Here is a 17,956-nt window from a genome sequence, read left to right as displayed (position 1 = left end):
TAAAGAGATGAGACTTAATACTGCTATTTACTCCATGGTATTGGAGAAGATATTTAGCTTCTTTAAGCCTCAGTTACCACCTACTATAAAATTGAGGTAATAATAGTATCTATCCTTCAGGATTGTTTAAGAATTAAATGACATAATGCATGCAAAGAGCTTAGCACAGAGTCTAGGACATAGCAAGCACCTAAATGTTAGCTATTATTTTTAACAGGAATTATTTTGTAACCCAAGAATAGTATACTCTTTAAAGATAGTAAATCTTAACAGTAAAATTTTACCAGAATTTATTTTTTGACAGGTTTTTCATTTATCAAAATATAAAAATTAACTTATTAGTGAGTGAATGGGTAGAAAGTAGAAATCTCTGATACATAAATTGAATTGTAGTATACCTTGTTCTCATTTATAATTATATGTTTAAGAATAGTGATATTACTTTTTCCTTTTTAATTCATGAATGCCATAGTTTTTAGATGAAGAATGCAACTATCACCTTGATCCTAACTAGACTAAAAATACTGACTATATTTTTTATTAATGTTAATTGACATACAGCATTATATTAGTTTTAGGTATAATTTGTTTTAAAATTAGGTCTTTTATGGCATTATTCTTATTATTCCAGGAACTGATTTTGATTACAATTAACTAACATGTATGTTACGTGAGGTTTGTCCAAAAAATCTAAATAATCACCCCCAATATACGTGTGTGTGTGTATGCAACTTCACATGCAACTTCACTCACACACGCAACAGAACTAAGGAATATTAAAAGAACACATTACTTTGAGATACTTGAAACTCTTTATAAAGGGGACAAGCTATTACTTTATAAGAGCTTTTTTTTGAATTAATAACTCCTTTCCACCTGCACTTCGTTCATAAAGAGATTATGTCTATTCCGTCAAACACAGATCTGTAGATTCATTGTAACACAGTGTTACTTCTTGGAGAAGGTAGCAGTATTCCCTTAATGAGATGAAACAGTCATAATAAAATCATGAGTATTGACCTTAAGAATTATCTAGGGATACTCTATTTTAGAATTCATATTTTCTTATAAGTCTATGATGAAACAACCTGCTTAAGTTTATGAATCTTGATAGTAGAGGACCTAGAATAGAATTCAAACCTCTTTTTCTTTGGACACTGTTAAAAAAAAAAAAAAAAAAAGTGTGATCCTTGTTTTCTAGTCCCGAAACCTTCCCTTAGTAAGGTTGGAGCAGTCTTACCTGGGTACCACCATTGTTCCTATTGCTTTAGACAGAATTATGGATGGAGGTGCTTCTCTTTCATTTCCCTCTTTATCAGTGCACATCTCTGGTTATTTAAAACATCAGGCATCCTCTCTTTCCACTGAATGGACCATTTGGAATTTCAACCCATTTTCTTTTGTCTGTTTATACAAAGGCACTAAGACCTCCGAGGGTTTTTTAGTTTTGGCGTGTATGTATATACTAGACCACGTATCAGCCACAGAGATCCCAGAATGCACAGGGACAGCGGGAGGTGGGGAGTGTGGGGGGAATCAATATTCTCACTACACACCTTTGTAAATTCAAATCACATTTCTCTAGTATTATAGGTTCTATTACCTAACACCATCATGGGAGGACGAATAAGTATAGGAAATTTTCACATAGGTATTTCCCAGAGCTCATGGGAAAAGTTAAAGGAAGTATGTTCTCATAAATAAAGCTGAGTTAATTAAAAGCCAATGCAGCAGCCAATACACAGAATATTTTAAGGAAAAAAATGACATACAATTTTCAAATGCTAAATGTTATCAGAAAAGACAGTATTTTATTTAGGAAAAATATATAAAAGGATATCATAAAATTACCTATATTTAGTGTCACTGAGTAAACAATACTATGTGTCTGATGTGAAGACTCACAAAGAAAGATTCTCTCCTTCTAGGTGTAATCGTGGTGTTTTCTAAAGTTTCCACAAAAAGCAAGGAGTTTTTACTGAAATTTGTAAATAGGTTAATTAAAACAGTTTTGTTTTTTATTAAGAAGATATGTTGTTTTGGAATGAATCTTTCTGAAATTAGTATGTGACTAAGTAGCTCATTTTATATTACCATACTAATACGTATGGCCCACAGTTTATTTATTTTCTCCTGTTGCATTTTTCCTAAAAATCTTATCCAGAGAAAAACTTCTTTTGCTGTGGATAAAAGGTAAACTGTCCCTGATACGCTCCACTTGAACTGCTGCTCTTGGCACTAGACCTGGGGTTGACTGGCAGAATGGACCCCTCAGCAATTTTCTCATTTTTGGTGTTTTCCAAAAGAAATGGCTGATTAAAAACTCCCGTTTAGATGTTACTATGGTTTGGAGGAACAGTCCCATAACTGCTTAATGACAAATGCATTTCCTTCATCAGGTAGGATTCTCATTCCTTCCCTTGTTTGCTCCATCTGGAGAGGCCTGGGCACACATACAAAAGTCAACAGTACCTTAACACAGACACATTAGGTGGGGCTTCCCCTGCTCCAGATACCAGAGAGAGATATTATTGGCATAATACACTAGGGTATTATGCCAGCTCCAGATTCTTTGCTGATGCTGAGATGAGGAACATGGGAGGGAAGGCTAGGATGGAATGACCAAAGCCTCCATCTGTCTTTCTACCGAATGTGCTAAGCTGTAGACACTGCAGTGTTTTCAAAAATTAAAAAAAAAAAATATTTTGCTCATTAACTTTTTAAGTCCTGCTGACTTTGTGAAATCAATATAGCAGATTGTAATTGATTTATGAAATGAAAAACTCCTGCCTGACCAGTAAGCTCGGCAGTCGCTGCTCTCAACACCATGCCCTTCTGCTCATTAGTACACTTAGCGTGAGCCAAGGACGCCGTCAAAACTGGAAGGCTCAAGCCTGCTGCAGACAGACTGTTTAAGATGTAGCTTGCATTGTCTCCCTGGGGTCTTATGCTTTCTTCCTGTCTTTCTTCCTACCGAGGTCAGCTGAAGGACTTCAGCTTCTTTCTCTCAGTCCCTAATGTCCTCAAAATACCTTACCGGAAAGGCAAGCCTCCATTTATATCAGTCTTTTGACATTTTAATCTATTTGCTACTTTCCCTTTTCTCTCTTTCTTGTCTCTCTTAGCTTATCTTATTTAGCTTGTCTTTTGCCATCTGATCTTGTCAGCTCATTGATCTTTTATTTTTATATTTTTAAACTTGCAAGGTGAACAAAATTTCTTTTTGCTATTTTAATTGCTTTTGCCTAACTTCAGCACTTACTCTTTCATTCCTAAGACATTTTATACTTTTTCCTGCCAACCCCTATATAATTATGTTCGCCTGCCACCCTTAAAAATTGAAGTAACTGCTGTAAGTTAGGTATCATCGTAGGTGCTTTACATCAAATTATCTTCTCTAAAAGCATGTAACCAAGTATTATCCCTGATTACAGGTGAGGAAACAGATCCAGAGAGGTCAAGTAACTAGTTTGAATCACTCAATTAGTGAAGGGCAGTGCCGATACTTGAAAGTAATTCCTTTTTACTCTAAATCCTGTTTCTTTTCTTTTTCCCAGTATAAAATAATGCTTCCATTTGCCTCTGTTTTACTTTAAACTGCTTAACTAGCAAAATCTAGCTCTTGGCTGCCCTTAACAGAGCTCATTCTCTTTAATGCCACTCTTTCAAATAACCCTGCTGTGCAAGCTGCCAGAAAGCAAATGTATTTATCGCAAGATTTGGTTTACCCTGATATATTGGTCGGCTTACCCTTTCCACTGAATTTTCATGTATCTGGTAGTATGGAGCCCCTCGTATTATCATTAAAGGTAGAGGGGAGCATTCTCATGTTGTCAAAAGTCACCAAGAACAATCCCATAACCTAGAAAAATGAACAGATAGTCAAGCCAAATTGGCAACCTTTTGGGAACTTTGTGCAGATTACATCTTCCCTTTGTTCTTTGATGCTACTTTGGGAGCAAGTAAGTGGTAAAATTATAGAGCACTGCAGCAGCAGGAAAGAGATGCAATGTCCTGACTTGTTAAGTGGTTGAAGGTACCTGGAGTTTCCCTGTACAGGTACTGTGTATTGCAGTTAAGTGTCATGCCACATCCATAATGCATTAGTTTACAGGAAGTTAATAGGTTCCATCCATCTGGAGTCTTGCATAATTTTGCAGTAGCATTGGGCATTATTGTCATTCAGGATGTGCAATATTCTACCAAAAAAGAACCGCAGATCCCATATTAAAACAGCTGCAGATTTAGATTTAGCTACAGTAGGGAGAAAATATTGTGCTATGGAGGTTGGCCAGAAGAGCAATGGAGATATGCTGTAAATGAGGGGGAGGAGAAAGAAATTGAGGTCAAGCTGCCAAGAAAGACAGAAATGGAAGCAGGGGAGGGTAATTCATATGGTCAGTGGCAATTCAAAAGAACTTAAAATCCAAGACAAGAATGGAGAACACAGGGTGAGTGATGGCTGAGTGAGCTGATGAAATTTTAAAGCAGGAGGTGGTCTAACCAGAACAGTGCTTACAAATATAAATGAAGGGATAAGGAAAATAGCTATAAATGTGATAATTCATCCTTAGGACTTACTGTAGGCAGGCTATTGATTTAGGAATAAACTGCTAGAAAAGCTATTGATGCTTGATGTGATCAATATCTAAGAAAAGAGTTCTGATCTACAAGGAATCAGAGCAAATCCAGACCGTTACAGGATTTGAGACTATCTTGGGTACCCTTGGACTAGACAGCTGTCTTCCAATAATGGACCCTCATGAGATTAACTAGTTGCATCTTGGGAGAAAATGTTGGAGGGATCAGTTGGTTCAACTTTGGAAAACTGAGGTAGCAAAATCTTATTTCAATAGAATTGTGGCCTTATGAGATTCTCATTAACTACAGGGCCATCTGCCTTTTTGCTATTCACTGGACTCATTTAGTCACAGGTGGGTAGGAAGGTCTCAACAATTTTAGTTTCCATTCAATTCTGATTTCAGCTTGGGAAATGGAAAAGACCAGTGCCAGCTATGGCAATGCTGGACCTCTCTTTCCTCTGTGGAGCCAGAAGTGGCTACCCTATGCAGTTCGCAGCTAACAGAGCAAGCAGACAGAAAGCGTTTCCCTTATCCTTGTGTTTGGCCCCCTAAAACCATTGTTTTCTCTGCTTTATGGTACAGCTGGCTTAGGAGACTAGACAAGGAACATAGTGGCCTCTAATTCAGCAATTGACTTCGTTGGTGGAGTGAAGGAGCTGGTTACTGACCATCAGTGGACAGTCATCCTCTTGACATTTATCCCTAACTTCTGTCTGCTCCCCTGCTTTAGAAATGAAATATTAACTGATTTGCTTAATGATCAGGAAATATATCTGGTACCTTACAAGTTACTAGACCTCTCCAAACTTTAAAAGAGAAATGTCTCTATTACTAAGACATAATTTTGTTTTCCTTTTCTTTTGAACACGAAAACATAAAAAACCTGATGGTTAACCACCCGCTGTTCCATCACTGCATCAAGAAAGCAAAGAGGCAAACCAAAACAAAACCAAAGTTGGTGTTGTCTTAAGTCTGAAAATCCAGGAAATTACAGGACCATTTCAAAGAGACCATTTCTTTTCTCTCCACAAAAGAAAATTTTGTAAAATTTGAAAAACTTTGAAAATTCTGGAGTTCTGTGATGATGAAATACAGTGGTGCAAATGTTTATTGGGCACTCTGTATGCGTTTTACCTACATCATCTTATTCATTCCCCTCCCTAAAATCTATGGCGTAAGTGCTGTTTACTCCTCATTTTACTGATGTAGCAGCTGAGGCAAAGAATAGTTAACTAACTCTTCCAGGTATCAAGGTCAGAATACAGTAGAGCCATTACCCAAACCAGCAAATTTCCATATAAGTCCAAACTCTGGACATAGACTTTTCTGCTTCTGTGATTTAGAATCTTCCTGTTGGAAACTCTTACATCATTTATTTATTAAAATACGTGAATGGGGAAAATTCTGTAGGTGTGCTCTAATACTGTGAACAAACTAAAATCCAACAGAGTACCATTCTAGTCAATAAATATATAATTCTCTCACTTAGAATGACTGATTTCTCAAAGTTATATTTAAAAAATAGGTATGTGAAGAGAGGATATTTTATGAAGGGGCTCATCACTTTATCTGCAAGATTCAATAAAGATTTCCTTCATATGACTGGCTTTGTATACTTCACGTATTTCATAATAATTCAGGGTAGGAAATAATTTAGAACCACATGTGTTTTCATGGTACTTTTTATTCAATTAAAAATCCTTGATGAAATATGTGACATGTTTAATAAATATATTCACTGAAACTTTCTGAATTACAAAAATTTTATTTGCTATTTGGGGTTTCTTTCAACCCCACCCCTCTCTTGTTTTTAAGATTATGGTAGATCACTTAACATGAAATCTATCCTCTTAACATTTTCAGGAGCCCAGGACAGTACTGTTAATTACGGGCACAATGTTGTGTAGCAAATCTCTAGAATTTATTCAATCTTTTATAACTGAAACTTTGTACCCATTGGAAGCAGCTCCCCATTGTCTTAATTCTCTAGCATCATATTTTCAGAAATGACATTAAGAGCATGTGCCTATGCTTTATGTCACTCATGATGGCACATAACAGTTTGGATTTCTAGATATAGTTTTTCTTTTTGGTTTTTCTATACTTAGGAATAAAAGTTTGACTATGTGTTATTTTTCCTAAAAAGGTTGGTTCCATATATATTAAGCAAGAATTCTAAAATTTATGAACTATTTCGTGTCATTTCCAAATTAAAATGTGAGTGATCTAGACATATATGAGGCAAGTATTTTAAAGTTTTGATATTTAAAGTGAAGTCGCTCAGTCGTGTCTGACTCTTTGCGACCCCATGGACTGTAGCCTACCAGGCTCTGAGGAGCCTCTCAGTCCATGGAATTTTCCAGGCAAGAGTAATGGAGAGGCAAGTATGACTTATTTTAAGTCAATGACAGCTTAAAGCATAGGATTTATGATAGTACCTAGGTATCCATCTCAGAAAGAGAATCTTGTTTCTTTTCTCCTTTGTTATGTAAAAGCATTTCCTCTGTCATAAACAAAACAGTAACTCCTTATCTAACAATGGTAGGTGGCTGATTTAAGTCCTCTTTCTTTCGTTTTTACCTTAAAACAAACAAGGCCCTGTTCATTTAAAAAAAATTTAGAACACATTTGGAAGTCCTTTAGATAGGGATGCTGCTGCTAAATCGCTTCAGTCGTGTCCGACTCTGTGCGACCCCATAGACGGCAGCCCACCAGGCTTCCCCGTCCCTGGGATTCTCCAGACAAGAACACTAGAGTGGGTTGCCATTTCCTTCTCCAATGCATGAAAGTGAAAAGTGAACATGAAGTCACTCAGTCGTATCCAACTCTTAGCCACCCCATGGACTGTAGCCCACCAGGATCCTCTGTCCATGGGATTTTCCAGGCAACAGTACTGGAGTGGGGTGCCATTGCCTTCTTCGAGATAGGGATGCTAATGTTCTTCTTATTCTCTATTCTATACATGGCAATAAACAGCAGGATATTATTCCTTATGAGAGCTCTGAACCTGGGCCACTTCTATAGTTTCTAAAATTTTGTTGCTAAGCTCAGGCTCTGGGTTTATCACAAGGTCATATATATCACATACATTTTAGATCTTTTAAACAAATTTTGGCATCTCAATCCCTTAATATAACCTCCTACTGATTTATATTAGTCATTTGTTTTAGACAGTGGAACTACCAACCATTAGCTAATGCTCATGGAAATATTTAGACAGAAATTATATTGAGATTCATATGAAATACCCAATAAATTTTCCATACTAGAAATTTCAATTTTGATATATTTCAGTAACCAAATGATAAACCCATGTTTAGTTATTTAGAAAAGAACCACTGTTAGGAAAAAAAATATAATATATATATATATATATATAGGCATGCTTTCTACTAAGAGGTCAATGATTCCTTATACATCTTGCCAATAAACCTTCTTCAACATAAAATTCAGACTTTTTTTGGATGAAGTGAATGATGAGAACAAAGACACGCAGTCTGGAGAATGAAATTGTTTTGAGTAAACAGTGAGTGGATAAGTCTGATAGGAAACTAATGAGAAGTAAGTTTAGTCCGCATTGAAGAGGGCTGAAAATGCAAAACTTCTAATTTCACCATTTTTCTTTAGGAAAGTCATTGTAGATTTTTAAATAAGGGATGACATCATTACAGCAATGTTATATGAAGAACTCTTTCAACATTTTATAGGGCATGCTCTTAATGAGGTTATTGCAGTAATCTATGTAGAAGGTGATGAGAGCAGGAATAAAAGGTGTGATGAAGAAAATGGAAAGTAGTCCTGTGGATTCCAGAGCTTAAAGGATGTTTGACACATGCTGTTCTCTGAGATATTCTTCTCTCCGTTCTCTGCCTTACTAATTCCTTAAGTTCAGGTGTCAACTGAAATGTTTTTGTTTACAGGGAAGCCTCCCTTGATCCCATAAATCAAGGGCCCATTACATTTATATGCCTTCCAACACCATGTTCTTTCTGTTGCCATGTTAGACATACTTATAATTTTTAATTAGCTATTTGTAAATATTTTTTAAGGTCTTCCCTATCAGGCTTTAACTCTTACAATGGCAAGTGTCATGTTTGTTTTATTCACTATAGCATCACTAGTACCTAACAGATAAGTACTCAACAAATTTTTGTGGACTAACTAGTTTTACTGACTTGTTCAATACACAGGAAAATGAAAAGGGCAAGTGGGTAGGAAAGAGGCAAGTTTAACTCATGTTGAACAGTTATTGGTCCTTCATTTACACTTTAGAATAAGTGAACTTATATATTTTGCTATGAGCAGTTTTGATTAAAGAAGTGAAATATTGTGTATTAACTTAGAGCAACAGGAAGGGATGGCTACTAAATGGAGGAAACAGCAGAGAACAGGGAGACGGGATTTAGCAAGAAGCCTGTGACCTTGACTGATTAGATGGAGAACCAGACAATCTTGTGGATGCTCGGGCACAAAGCCACTGTTAATCCTTAAAGGTTCTATACAAACTATTAAGCCAAACACTTTGTACTTGACAGTCATAGATTTAGAATGTTAGATAGTCCAAAGAGAAATCAAAGACAGATTAGTTCCAAATTCTTGACTTCTCTTCACAGTATCCAGCCAAAGTATCAGGCTTTGAAAGAAAATCTCCAGAAAGGGAAACCTTTCTGGTTTCTCTTTTACTTACACCAATAGGTGCTGACTCAGAAGCCAACCTGATCAGTAAATCACAGCTAAGTCAAGTACAGACTTCTTCAAAACTCTTTGTTATCTGCTTTAATACTTTGCAGAGGAAGCCAGTGTGTATTTGTTCACACTCTCTGATACTACTTAATACTATTTATTATATGTGAGTGCCTTTATTAGAAAAGGTGCTATGGTCAGAACTGTGTATTTTGTAAGTGCTCCTTCTTAGTGATCAGTAATTGGGTGAGTTGTCAGTTGCAGAATCACATCCTGATTTGCTTAGATTGAAGTAGTCTTTTCTAAATGATGGGATGCTGATTTTAAATGTGACTAAAGAATGATCCTTTTGGTCAGATAGAAAATGGCACATCTTAATGGAGTCCAAAATACCAGATTACTCATCTCTTCATCAAGAACCTTTGATTCAAAGTCTAATGTTTCAGAATTGCTTCTTCAGATTTTAGGCCTATTCTTGATTCAGAGCTTGTATTGACCTGGGCTGGAATCAGTTTTTTTCTAGAAAAAAGAGGTATTATAAAGAACTCTTAAAATTCAATATGAAGAAAAATAATCCAGTAAAATATGGGCAAAAGTCTTGAACAAATATATCAGAAAAAATATACAAATAGTTGATAAACACATAAACAGATGCTCAATGTTACTAAATATCAGGTAAATTCATATTAAAACCATATGGAGATATATTTTACATCCACTAGAATAACTAAATTGAAACAAAACTAAAAATCAGACATATTAAATGTTACAGATGGTGTGAACCAATGAAACTCTTATGCTTTACTGAGGGAATGTAAAATAGTACAATTGCATTGGAAAACAGTTTGGGAGATTCTTTAAAAAGAAAAGTATAGGTATTTCCCTGAGAGTTCAGTGGTTAAGACTCTACTCCCAATGCAGGGGTCACGGGTTATATCTTTGGTCTTGGAACTAAGATCCCACATGCCTCACAATGCAGCCTATATATATATATTTATTTATTATATATATATATATATATATAAATTTATTTATAATAAATAAATAGAAAAGTATATATCTACTCTGTAAGCCAGCAATTACAATACTAAATATTTATCCAAAAGAAATAAAAATGTATGTTTCAGGAAAACTTACACACTTGTACCGCTAGCTGTTCCAGCTTAATTTATAGTAGTCAAAAACTGGAAACAATCTAAATGTCCACCAACAGATGAACGCACAAATAAGCATGCCGTGTATGAATATACAAATGAACGCTGCTAGCAATAAAAAATACATTGCTAATAAGTATGTCTTTATATTACTTTATTCATCTAAAGTAGCAACTTAAACCAGCTTAGGTCACCACATGCTCTGAATCAGGACTGAGCCTAAAATTGTATAGAGCAGAAGAAACCAAGTACAGAAGAATACATTGAATAATTCCATTTATATCAAGTTCAAAAGTAGGCAAAATTAATGTATAGTGATAGAAACAAATCTGTGGTTGTCTGGTACAGAGGTGAGGAGATGGACTCCAATAGGACACAGGATAACTTCCTTGGTGGTGAAATCTTTCTATGTGTGGTAATTACAGCTGTGTATGCAATTGTCATGGAGAAGGCGATGGCACCCCACTCCAGTACTCTTGCCTGGAAAATCCCATGGATGGAGGAGGCTGCTAGGCTGCCGTCTATGGGGTTGCACAGAGTCAGACACGACTGAAGCGACTTAGCAGCAGCAGCAGCAGCAGCAGCATGCAATTGTCAAACCTATCAAACCAAACATTTTAAGTCTGTAATTTGTTGTATGAAAATTATACCTCAATAAAAATGGATAAATAGAGGAGTAGTAGGTAATTAATTTAAGAGCCTAACAAAATTGTTTTGAAGCGTATTTAATTTCCATAAGAGCATTTTGGCACTTTGAAAAACATATATGCTGCTAATGAGAATGCCACTAAAGCAGATTTTTTTTAAAAAAAGTAAAAAAATACTTGGTTACCAAAAGTTTGGTTATTATGAGATTTACATTTCCAAGCACACTTTATTTTTAATTTCAATTCAGGTTGTTCTTGTCACTTATTAATCCATATTAATGAGAGCTCATTGTAATGTCAGTGTTAGTTTCATATCAAAAAATGTGGAAAGGTCTGGTAGGTGGACTTTTCTGCTAATTGCCATTTTTTCGATCAAGATACAAGCATTAGAGTCTTTGTTTTTCATCTCAACTGAAAATTAAAATGTCTGACATTTGTTTATAAAGTTATTAAAATTCTTTTCAAAGACCAGGCTATGAATTATTTTAAACAATTAAAAAGAACTGTTCTTGATCCTCAAATATAATAGCATATTTTTTTTTCTTGACATACATGAAAATTGCTTGTGGTTGATGATTTTTAATACTGACATCTCTAAAAGTTTATTTTTCTCTACTGTTTTTTGTCCTACATTTCTATATATGTGAAATGTATTTAAAGGTTCAATTTTATAGAAACTTTAAATAGTATCTCTGTAAAGCTTCTAATATTATGGATTTATTTATGTTAAAGTCTTATCAGGAAATATAATTTATAAGATAAATTTTTATCACCTGAAGGAAGTAATGTAACAATTTGGATGGGCCTGTTAAGGCCAAAGTTAACTATTCCCCAAGTGCAAATATACCAAAAATATCTTTATATTGAAAAGAGGAGGAAAATAATTAATATTTTAGAATTAATAAAAGTTATTTAAAGATAGTATGTACATTACAGGAAATTTAAATGAATCATGTGATATGGTTAAGAAAAGAGTTAAATTCTGAAGCCAAATAACTAAGAAGGGAGAAAATGAGCATCCTGTGGGAGAAATAAAGCTTTGTTTATCCAAGTGGAACCTGAAAACCACAATAAATTGGTGATATATTGTCAAATTCAAAAGTAGGTGTGCGATGGCAACATTTAAAAAAGCTTAAGTGGAGTGTGGAGTTCAAGACATTATAAAGGTTATTAAAGACCATAGCTTCAAGGAAAAAAGATGAGAATTTTCAAAAGTTATGGGGGGTTAAATAGAGAAATATTACTGCATTTAATTTTCCAGTTCCTGAAACAAATATGATATAAACAGAATGAAATATACTGAAATACACTGTATTGTTTTAAAACAAAAGTATACACTCTGATTTTGTGTGTATATATTTATTTATATATACTTTCACATGGACTCTGGTGGCTCAGACCGCAAAGCGTCTGCCTACAGTGTGGGAGACACTGGTTCGATCTCTGGGTCAGGAAGATCATCTGGAGAAGGAAATGGCAACCCACTCCAGTTCTCTTGCCTGGAAAATCCCGTGGATGGAGGAGCGTGGTAGGCTACAGTTCATGGGGTTGCAAAGAGTCAGACATGACTGAGTGACTTCACTTTCACTTTCATACTTTCACATATATCTATATATATATATGTTGTGTATATATCTATATCTATATAAGACTTTGGCCAAGAATAAGATCTAGTGCAGAAAAAAAGGCTGGTGTGAATTTATAAGAATAGTAGAAATGACAAGGTTTTTTGTTGAAAACCAGTTATATCAGTGTTTTATTTTTGTTAGCAATTCATAATTGGCAGGGCTTTCCTGCAAACTCAGTGAAGAGTGAGTGGCTTATACTGCTCTTACCAACACAGTAAGGATGATGGCAGTTGCCATTTATTGGTTACTTATTATTTATAAGCCTTCTGCTGGGTGCTTTACATAAAACAGTCCCAGCATATGAATGAATTATACACTTCATTGTATTATATGAACTTGGAGCTAGATAAATGGCACAAAGCCACACAGATGTTAAAGATAAAATAGGGATTTAAGCACAGTCTTATGCTTATTCTAAAATTTGTGATTATTCTACTTCACTCTGTTCCCTGTTTACTGTGTCTCCTGTAATTAAAGACCAATTTGATACATCTTCATTTTTTTCCCCTTAATCACAGAAAGGAGGAAAAGGCTATAAAGAGACCAAATAATGCACATACCCAGAAATGCAAATAAGTTTGCATGAAGGGAAGAAGAAATACGGCAAGCTTAGCATAATTAATAAATAAGATTTTTCTGTTTAATTTGGTTGAGGGCATCTCCATAGTTGAACACTGAAGTTGGCTGAGATCTTATTTCTATAATCTAAAGGAAAAAATGAAGGAATATCAAGAAGAAAGAGCAAGCTTACAGAGAATGAAGATATATATTCTGAGTTTCCTTTTAGGTTTAATTCAAATATTATTTGGGCAATCATCTGTTAACTTTTGAACTAGTTCTGCCTGAAGTCTAGGAAAAGACAGACTTCGGCTTTTGAGAAAGTACAGTCTTGATGATTTCTGAAAATACTGTCATTATCTAGACACAGATTTTCTGGTTATATTTAGTGATATTTCAGGTCATAATCATCTCAAAATTTCTTTAGCTTTCACTTTGAAATATATTTTCTTAGCATTATTAGTATGTTATATGAAAGTAGGTGCTAAAAATTGCCCTAATAGAAGACTTTTATTTTTGTTTTTCAAAGATATATGTCTTTTGTTGGTTATGAGGAAGACCAATTGGCTTCTGGCCACCAGTTACCTCACTGAACTTAAAAATGATATTACCATGGATATCTTAGAAGAAAATAATAGCTGTTAAATACTTGCTATTTATAGAGAAGAAGCTGATTCATATGTGCAGAAAATATATGGATGTATTTCTAAGAAATGGTGTTATAAAACCAAAGTGTAAATTCAAAAAATACAACAGACGAAGTGTAAAGAAATCCCAGTGGCCATACTGACAGACCATAAACTTTTGTAGTTGCTTGAATCTAATACTACATCTGATCCTGCTATCAGTTCAATTCAGTTGCTCAGTTGTGTCCGACTCTTTGTGACCCCATGAATCGCAGCACACCAGGAATCCCTGTCCATCACTAACTCCCAGAGTTCACCCAACTCATGTCCATCAAGTCAGTGATGCCATCCAGCCATCTCATCCTCTGTCGTTCCCTTCTCCTCCTGCCCTCAATCCCTCCCAGCATCAGAGTCTTTTCCAATGAGACAACTCTTCGCATAATGTGGCAAAAGTATTGGAGTTTCAGCTTTAGCATCAGTCCTTCCAAAGAACACCCAGGATTGATCTCCTTTAGAATTAACTGGTTCGATCTCCTTGCAGTCCAAGGGATTCTCAAGAGTCTTCTCCAACACCACAGTTCAAAAGCATCAATCTTCGGTGCTCAGCTTTCTTCATAGTCCAACTCTCACATCCATACATGATCACTGGAAAAACCATAGCCTTGACTAGATGGACTTTTGTTGGCAAAGTAATGTCTCTGCTTTTCAATATGCTATCTAGGTTGGTCATAACTTTCCTTGCAAGGAGTAAACATCTTTTAATTTCATGGCTGCAATCACCCTCTACAATGATTTTGGAGCCCCCAAAAATAAAGTCTGACACTGTTTCCATTGTTTCCCCATCTATTCCCCATGAAGTGATGGGACCAGATGCCATGATCTTCGTTTTCTGAATGTTGAGATTTAAGCCAAGTTTTTCACTCTCCAACTTTTTCACCAGGCTTCCCTGGTGGCTCAGAGGTTAAAGCGTCTGCCTCCAATGCAGAAGACCTGGGTTCGATCCCTGGGTCAGGAAGATCCCCTGGAGAAGGAAATGGCAACCCACTCCAGTATTCTTGCCTGGAGAATCCCATGGACAGAGAAGCCTGGTAGGCTACAGTCCACAGGGTTGCAAAGAGTTGGACATGACTGAGCGACTTCACTTTCACTTCACTTTTCACTCTCCTCTTTCACTTTCATCAAGAGGCTTTTAAGTTCCTCTTCACTTTCTGCCATAAGGGTGGTGTCATCTGCATAGCTGAGGTTATTGATATTTCCTGGCAATCTTGATTCCAGCTTGTGCTTCTTCCAGCCCAGAGTTTCTCATGATGTACTCTGCATATAAGTTAAATAAGCAGGGTGACAATATACAGCCTTAATGTATTCCCTTTCCTATTTGGAACCAGTCTCTTGTTCCATGTTCAGTTGTAACTGTTGCTTCCTGACTTGCATATAGATTTCTCAAGAGGCAGGTCAGGTGGTCTGGTATTCCCATCTCCTGAAGAATTTTCCACAGTTTATTGTGATCCACATAGTCAAAGGCTTTGGCATAGTCAATAAAGAAGAAATAGATGTTTTTATGGAACTCTCTTGGTTTTTCCATGATCTAGCAGATATTGGCAATTTTGATCTTTGGTTCCTCTGCCTTTTGTAAAATCAGCTTGAACATCTGGAAGTTTATGGTTCACATATTGCTGAAGCCTGGCTTGGAGAATTTTGAGCATTACTTTACAAGCGTGTGAGATGAGTGCAATTGTGCAGTAGTTGGAGCATTTTTTGGCATTGCCTTTCTTTGGGATTGCAATGAAAACTGACCTTTTCCAGTCCTGTGGCCACTGCTGAGTTTTCCAAATTTGCTGGCATGTTGAGTGCAGCACTTTCACAGCATCATCTTTCAGGATTTGAAATAGCTCAACTGGAATTCCATCACCTCCACTAGCTTTGTTCGTAGTGATGCTTTCTAAGGCCCACTTGACTTCACATTCCAGGATGTCTGGCTCTAGGTGAGTGATCACACCATTGTGATTATCTGGGTCATGGAGATCTTTTTTGTACAGTTCTTCTGTGTATTCTTGGCACCTCTTCTTAAAATCTTCTGCTTCTGTTAGGACCATACCATTTCTGTCCTTTATCGAGCCCATCTTTGCATGAAATGTTCCCTTGGTATCTCTAAAATTCTTGAGGAGATATCTAGCCTTTCCCATTCTGTTGTTTTCCTCTATTTCTTTGCATTGATTGCTGAGGAAGGCTTTCTTATCTCTCCTTGCTATTCTTTGGAACTCTGCATTCAGATGCTTATATCTTTCCTTTTCTCCTTTGCTTTTCCTTTCTCTTCTTTTCACAGTTATTTGTAAGGCCTCCCCAAACAGCCATTTAGTTCAGAGCTTTTAAACTTCATGTAACTCAGAGTACCTGTCTTTTTTGTGTGTTTAAAGATGTGACAGTCCATGAGAGGCCTAGAGGTTCACTACTGGTCACAGTGATTTTGAATTTGTTGCCATATCTGCAATTTGATATATATATATATATATAGAATTAGTTTTGTCTTTCAAACATTTATAGTCTCAAATTATTTTGTAAAAATTGTATTGTGTAAGTGCACTGGGACAACCCAGAGGGATGGTATGGGGAGGGAGGAAGAGGAGGGTTCAGGATGGGGAACACATGTATACCTGTGGCGGATTCATGTTGATGTATGGCAAAACCAATACAATATTGTAAAATTAAAAAAATAAAAAATAGTATCCAAAAAAAATAAATAAAATACAATGTGAAATAATTGTGTTGTGGAAGAGCACAATTATTACAATTATCTTTAAGGTAGATCACTATTGTTTCACTCATATTTATGTGGTAACCTTGAGACTCAGAACTTTTTATATAGTTTCAGAAAGATATTTCTGGTAGAAGCATTTAGGCAGCATGATGTTATTCATGCTAAGGAAATATTGAAGATATCCTTATGAGAGTTGCAAGAGGTAGCTTCACTCCTGTAATGTGAGATAGACATGCCAAAAGAAATACAAATAGCAAATAAACATAGAAAAAAATGTTAAATCTAATCAGCATTAAAATTTGCATTATATCAATTTTGATCTGTGTGTGTGTGTGTATACTCAGTTGTGTCCAACTCTTTGGTGACCCCATGGACTGTAGTCTACCAGGCTTCTCTGCCCATGGATTTTCCAGGCAAGAATACTGAAGTGGGTTGCTGTTTCCTACTCACATATGAAACTGTAAATGCGATCTTAAAATGTCTACATTCTAGTGTGATGAAATAATTACTTTCACAGCTACTAGATGGTAGTAGGTATAATACAAATTATCAGAAAAACAATGTGGTACTATGGATCAAAAATGCTAAATCTAAGTCTATGCATTTTGACATATAGAAATGTATTATAAGGAAACAATCAAAGATAGAACAAAAGTTTAATGGACAAGGCCATTTAAAATCCCCCTCCAGTATTTTTATGTTATGTATTATTCAAACGTACATCAATAGCACAATAATTCAATTATTACACTTTAATATCCTGGAACAATATGATGACATTAAAATTTATATTTTTGAAGGATTTTAGTGACTTGAAAATTGCTAATAATGTAATATGTGTGCTCAGTTGCTCAGTCATTTCCGACTCTTTGAGGCCTCTTGGACTATAGCCCACCAGTCTCCTCCGTCCATGGGATTTCCCAGGCAAGAATACTGGAGTGAGTTGCCATTTTCTTGTCCAATAGTGTAATAATAAGTTATAAAAAGAAGACATAAAACTGACATCTGTATGGTTCCAAATATATATGTATAAATGATACCTATGCATAGATACAAAAATATTTGCTGGTGGTTTTATCTTTTTGTTGCTTTTATGTTTACATTACATTTCTCATTAATTCTTAGCTTCCCTGGTAGCTAAGCGGAGAAGGCAATGGCACCCCACTCTAGTACTCTTGCCTGGAAAATCCCATGGATGGAGGAGCCTGGAAGGCTGCAGTCCATGGGGTCGCTGAGGGTTGGACACGTCTGAGAGACTTCACTTACACTTTTCACTTTCATGCATTGGAGAAGGAAATGGCAACCCACTCCAGTGTTCTTAC

General features: G+C 35.8%; 1 protein-coding gene and 1 non-coding gene across 11 annotated transcripts in view; both read left to right on the top strand.

Moving 5' to 3' along the window:
* The window catches only part of CTNNA3 (catenin alpha 3), a 1,911,430-nt gene that overhangs the window by 763,936 nt on the left and 1,129,538 nt on the right, over positions 1 to 17,956 (top strand). The gene's annotated exons all lie outside the window — the stretch shown is intronic.
* Positions 14,823 to 14,895, top strand: TRNAW-CCA (transfer RNA tryptophan (anticodon CCA)). The gene has a single exon. It is a non-coding gene; the product is annotated as a tRNA-Trp (tRNA).

This window comes from Bubalus kerabau, chromosome 1 (assembly GCF_029407905.1).
Source record: "Bubalus kerabau isolate K-KA32 ecotype Philippines breed swamp buffalo chromosome 1, PCC_UOA_SB_1v2, whole genome shotgun sequence".
In the NCBI taxonomy this organism is placed as follows: domain Eukaryota; kingdom Metazoa; phylum Chordata; class Mammalia; order Artiodactyla; family Bovidae; genus Bubalus; species Bubalus kerabau.
This window is presented reverse-complemented; position numbering and strand designations above follow the sequence as displayed.